This window comes from Rhinatrema bivittatum, chromosome 16 (genome assembly GCF_901001135.1).
Source record: "Rhinatrema bivittatum chromosome 16, aRhiBiv1.1, whole genome shotgun sequence".
Taxonomy (NCBI): Eukaryota; Metazoa; Chordata; class Amphibia; order Gymnophiona; family Rhinatrematidae; genus Rhinatrema; species Rhinatrema bivittatum.
The window spans coordinates 29,190,349-29,196,348 of NC_042630.1; the positions used below are offsets into that span (position 1 = coordinate 29,190,349).

At 50.8% G+C, this 6,000-nt stretch overlaps 1 long non-coding RNA gene across 1 annotated transcript in view; it reads left to right on the plus strand.

The window, feature by feature from the left end:
• The window catches only part of LOC115078775, a 30,034-nt gene extending 24,743 nt beyond the window's left edge, over positions 1-5,291 (plus strand). The window contains exon 3 of the long non-coding RNA XR_003853153.1: positions 4,798-5,291. This is a non-coding gene — a long non-coding RNA (uncharacterized LOC115078775). The remainder of the gene's footprint in view (positions 1-4,797) is intronic.
• The last annotated feature ends 709 nt before the right edge of the window (positions 5,292-6,000 follow it).

The following is a 6,000-nucleotide window of genomic DNA, read 5'->3' on the forward strand; positions in this document are numbered from 1 at the left end:
ACCCAGGCTCCTGCCGGAGTCCCACACAGGGCACCGAGGAGGGCCGCCTCGACCTTTCGCCCCACTTCTGTCCCGTCCTCTCCCCGTTCCCCAGCCGGGGGCGATCTTTCTCGCTCGCTGTCTGGAAGGACCCATCGATGTCTCCAGGGCCGTTTTAACCACTTCCAGGGGCCCCTTTCATTTTTTTTCACCCCACGTGGGACTGCCTGCGGGATTTGCTCACTTGACCACGTCGGTCATTAACAGATCTTGACAGCGCATTCGCTTCTGCCTTTTTTTTTTTTTTTTTTTTAGATAGTGCATAAAGGCACTTCAGCTGTTTTCCGCAAATGCTCAGAATAAAAGTAGGGGGTCGGACTCTTGCGCCGACACTGGGACGTTTCCAGTTTCGCTGCCCCTTCGCTTCCCCCCCCCACCTCCCCTCAAAAAAGCAATGTTTGGCGCCGTAGGCAACCAACCCTGCCATGTGGCTCTGTTGGAATAAAGGTTAACAAAGACGTAGATGAGCTCTTTATTGGCCTGACTCAGCTTTCACATCCGGTCAATGCCAATTGTACTCTTCCCCCAGTATAGCACTGGCCTCAGAAACTGGAACCACGAGTCCATGCAAGCAATAAGGCAAAACCAGGACTGGGGAGGGAAATGTTCTTCCAGACCTTCAGTCAGTGCAGGCATGGTGTGGCCTAGATGAAGGGCTCAATGGACCTTGGTCTGACCCAGCGTGGCAAGGCTTATGTTTTAAAGCGTCTACCGAGGGTTGCTAGCTTCTGGCAAGCCCAGTGATGTATGGGGTCCTGGAAAGCCTGTGTCTGTGTATCTGCTTGTGTCTGTGTGTCCTTGTGTCTATGTGTGTCTGTATGTGTCTGTGCGTGTCTATGTGTCTGTGTGTGTTTGTGTCCTTGTGTCTGTGTGTGTCTGTGTGTCCTTGTGTCTGCTTGTGTCTGTGTCTGTATGTGTCTCTGCGTGTCTATGTGTCTGCGTGTGTGTGTGTGTCCTTGTGTCTGCGTGTGTGTGTCCGTGTCTGCGTATCTGTGTCTACATGTCTGTGTGTCCTTGTGTCTGTATGTGTGTGTGTCTGCTTGTGTCTGTGTGTCCTTGTCTGTGTGTGTGTGTGTCTGTGCGTGTCTGTGTGTGTCCTTGTGTCTGTGTCTGCGTGTTTGCGTGTGTCTGCGTGTATGTGTCTGTGTGTGTCCTTGTGTCTGCTTGTGTCTGTGTGTGTGTCTTTATGTGTCTGTGCATGTCTGTGTCTGCGTGTGTGTGTCCTTGTGTCTGTGCGTGTGTCTGTGTCTGCGTGTCTGTGTCTACATGTCTGTGTGTCCTTGTGTCTGCATGTATGTGTGTCTGCTTGTGTCTGTGTGTCCTTGTCTGTGTGTGTGTGCCTGTGCGTGTCTGTGTCTGCATGTGTGTGTGTCCTTGTGTCTGTGTGTGTGTCTGTATGTATCTCTATGTGTCTGCGTGTATGTGTGTGTGTCTGCGTGTGTGTGTGTCTGTATGTATCTCTGTGTGTGTGTGTGTGTCTGCGTGTGTGTGTCTGTATGTATCTCTGTGTGTCCTTGTGTCTGTGTGTGTGTGTGTGTCTGCGTGTCCTTGTGTCTGCGTGTGTGTGTCTGTGTGTGTGTCTGCGTGTGTGCGTGTGTCTGCATGTGTGTGTGTGTCTATGTGTCTGCGTGTGCGTGCGTCTGCGTGTCCTTGTGTCTGTGTCTGTGTGTGTGTGTGTCTGTGTGTGTGTGTGTGTGTGTGTCTATGTGTCTGCATGTGTGTGTGTGTCTATGTGTCTGTGTGTGTGTGTGTCTGCGTGTGTGTGTGTCTGCGTGTCCTTGTGTCTGTGTGTGTGTGTTTGTGTGTGTTCTGGGTATACAGTGTCTAACTAAGACAGGCTGTAGGCAGTGACTGACCCCTGTCCCACTTGTGTGCCTCTCATCCTCCTCACCCCTCCTTCTTTTTCCTGGCTATCCCACTTCTCTTTCTGGTTTGCATCTTTACCTCCTTCCCTCTCCCTCTCCCTCTCTCTTCTCCACCTCCAGTCTGTCTGCCTCTGTGCAAGCCTCTCTTCCTCTCTCGCTCTCTGTTTCCCTCTTTCCAAGTGGGATTGTGATGTACTTGGAAGAAAACAGGAAGCAGATGGCGAGTTTGATTAGAAAGAGTTTTATGAGTCTGTGTGTGGAGAGAAGCAGGAAGTCCAAAAAAAATATTTGGCAGAAGGAACCCCCTGCAGCTGACCCGCTTTCAGTCCCAGGGTGAGCCAATCCCTGCCCGTACCCTCAACCCCCAGCCTGCCCTTTATGCCCGGAGAGGAGGCTGGATCTGGCATCTGCCCATCTGCATCCTCATTCTGACCCCCCCCCCCCAGACATGCCAGGATAAGGGCAGAGGGGAGGGGATGGCAAGGTGATTGAAAGAGGGGGAGGGGGATTTCTTTTGCATTTAGATTTTGGAGCTCATGAGCTGCAATCACACAGAAGCAAAGGAGCGCTGAACATGTGTGGCAGCGTGGAAGGACCTAGATATGTGATGCATAAGAACATAAGAAATTGCCATGCTGGGTCGGACCAAGGGTCCATCAAGCCCAGCATCCTGTTTCCAACAGAGGCCAATCCAAGCCACAAGAACCTGGCAAGGACCCAAACACTAAGAAGAGCCCATGCTACTGATGCCAGTAATAGCAGAGGCCATTCCCTAAGTCAGCTTCATTAATAGCCATTAATGGACTTCTCCTCCAAGAACTTATCCAAACCTTTTTTGAACCCAGCTACACTAAATGCACTAACCACATCCTCTGGCAACAAATTCCAGAGTTTAATTGTGCGTTGAGTGAAAAATAATCTTCTCCGATTAGTCTTAAATGTGCTACTTGCTAACTTCACGGTAGGATGGGTGTGCATCAGGTGAGATCCCTAAGTATTCTGAAGGGGAGGGAGTCGGGCGCATATGCCTGAGCGTGGGAGTGCTCCATGTGCTGGATGCGGTCAAGGACTCTCCATCTCTGGTCTCCCTCCCCAGGGGTCTCCATCTCGGGTCTCCCTCCCCGGGTTCTCCAGGGACAGTGGGGTGAAGATGTCGAGCTGTAACTGACAGTCAGGCAGCAGTTCCCTTCACCCCACAAAAACAAATAACAGCACCGCAAGAGACGTCGGTCAATACTGCTCATAAAATCCTGCCAGGCGATCAGACGAGCCCAAGCAAGGCAATGGCTGACCTGGTAATTTGGTTTACCAAAATTCAGTCCATCAGCTGGGTGTTTGCAGGCGGCTGGTTTCCAGGAGGGGGGAGGGGGGGGGAGAAGGGCCCTGTTTTGTAAAATTGTCAACTTCTTGCCCCCAGCCCGTGTACTATGGAAAGAGCAGGATCCTCTCTTGCACGGTGCCACCTCTGCTCATCAGTGCAACACCACCAGCCCGCGAACAGGTTTTCGGGGAAGGGGTGTGGGAACGGCGAATCGAGGATTCTACCAGCTAATTTTAACTCGGCTGTAAAAATAAACTCCAAACTCGGGGCATAGCAGTGGAGAGCAGAGCCCTAAGCCGAGTGCAGGCCTTGCTGTCAGAAATGATCCCTCAGGAAACCCGGTGCTACCTTTCTCCTGAGATAGCCTTGCAAGTGGATTATTAAGTATCATAAGGATTGCTTGGGGGGGGGGGGGGGGTTTGTTCCAGAAAAGCTAAAAACTTTCATTGACTCTAAGAAACTGCTGATGCCGATTGGCTTGTCTAATGTACCGTCAATTTAATTGTTAGCTAAATGATGTGGGATTAATTTCATGTTACGCTGTTTCCTTAACTGGTTTCCTTATTGTCCTCCTCTTATTTCATTCTCCTCCCCCCCCCCCCTGAACTTCAATCTGTGGGCTGCTGAATGTGTTCTTATTTCCTTCCTTTGGTTTTTTTTTGAGTGATTTGATTTGCTAATAGAAGATTGAAACGCTGGACGGGTGACTCGGTGGCACTGCCATACGGAAGGATCCGGGTTCCGGTTTCTGGCTCAGGCCAGCCGGGGCTGAGGATGCTGTGGAGGTAGCGTTCAGAGCCCCCACGGGAGGGGGGGACGACTCCCAGTCGACGCTCAATGGGTGGCGCCTGGTGGCTCGATTTGGAGCTCGTGCTCGCAGGGTTCTGACAGGACTCCCTGTGCATGCCCCCCCCCCCCCCCACCGGCCCAGGACACCATTGCAATGACTGGATTCAAGTCTGAAGGGGGTTGCAAAGTGGGCAGAATGTAGGCAGATAAGTTAGGGGCGTTCCGGGGGCGTAACTAGGAGGAGATGAGTTAGCCGGATAAGTTATCCAGCTAACGCTGGTCAGCCCGTAGACTTGTCTCGAAGTTAGACAGATAAAACTTATCCAGCTAACTTAAAGATAGCCGGGTAAATGCAGTGGGGCGGCCCGTGCCACTGAATGTATACGCTTATATATAAGTTTATCCAGCTAAGTAGCCGAGCCACACAACGGCTGAACATGGACCTCGAAACATCCATGCTGAGGCATCTAAACTCGTGATGTGCAATACTGAGGCAGCCTCAGCTGCTGCACGGCTCTGCAGCTCCAGTCCTGCTGCGGGATGGTAGACACCAGCGGATTTCCAAGAGGATGTACCGTTCTGTCCAGACGGAGCAGGGCTGCCTCGTTGGAAGTCAGATCCCCTTTTCTTTCAGATACAAATACAGTACCAAGGAAGCCTCCCTTACCAGGACTATTTTTTTTTTTGAGTAATTGTATGTGCTCTGCATGCCTGTGCCACGCCTCCATTTCTCTTGGGGCGGAAATAGTCCGTCAATGAATACATTTCTTCATTTGGTTCTAGGAGGAAATGAAGGGCCTTCTTCAGCTCACCTGGTACCCAGTTCAGACCTTGCAGGGGGGAGCTGCTGTATCCGCACCAGGTCGGCGTTCTACACTGAGGCATCTGCGTTCAGAGCTTCATGCTGTCTGAGAAATCACCGGGCACGTTCTGCTGAGTGATTCTGCTGCCTATTTAACGAGGGTGGCTGATGAGATGACCGCAGGGGAGGGACCTGTGATGTTCTGGGGAATACGGGACTAATTCTGACATGGAGCTCCATGGAGGAGGACGTCTGCAGAATGGGCAGGCCTTCCTCTGACCCGCACCCAAATTCAGATTTGTGGACTATTAAAGTTAGCCGGGTCAGGCCTGCATTGTATTTGACCAGATAAGTTTTAGCTGTTATCTTTTATTGAACTTATTTAATGTATTATTCCTTAATATGTAAACTGTAAACCGCTGTGAAGGCTATTGCCAATATGGCGGTATAGGAAAATTAATAAACTGTAAACTATATAAACTATAAGTTGCAATCCCTGTAAAGAATGCCTTCTTGACCGTTCCCCCCGCCAACCTCTGATTTATGGAGAGCCTTTTCCAGTGTCACGCCAAGGGATAAAACCCGTGGCAAATCAGGTCCTGAATTTCCAGGGAGGAGCTTGCTCTAGGAATACTTAGCACAGGAGGACGTAGAGTTAGGAGGCTTCTGGGTTCCAACACTGACTTTGGCCGCTGACCAGGAGTGCAGGAGAAAGTTGTTTTCCCCTGGATTCTGAGTAGAAGCAGATGTTGAAAAGATTAGTCTGCTGAAGGGACAAAAGATGGGCTTTGGTCCCAGTGGGTCCTGGTGCAGTTGTGTTGAAGGCATCAGAGTGGAGATGTTCAAGAGGCCATCTCGATGTGCTGTCAGTGTGATTCCTTCAAGTTTAGCGCCAGATTTTGCCAGACACTTGAGCAGTTTCTTTCTCTTGGACAACTCTGCCTGCTCTCTAATCTCTTAGTTTTCTATTCTTTTTTCTTTCTTTCTGGTGAGCAGTCTACGTACCCTGCTATAGCCCTATAGCAAGAAGACATCGCGGCAGCAAACCGTCCATCAGGTCGCCATGGTGTGGTAGGATGCTCTGGAAGTTGGGGTGCTTTGCTGACTTTGGTTGGCCATCATGAGACTCCTCCAGTTTGCAGTTGGGTCTGACCACAGGTCGTTCTCCAACAAGAGTTTGGCAG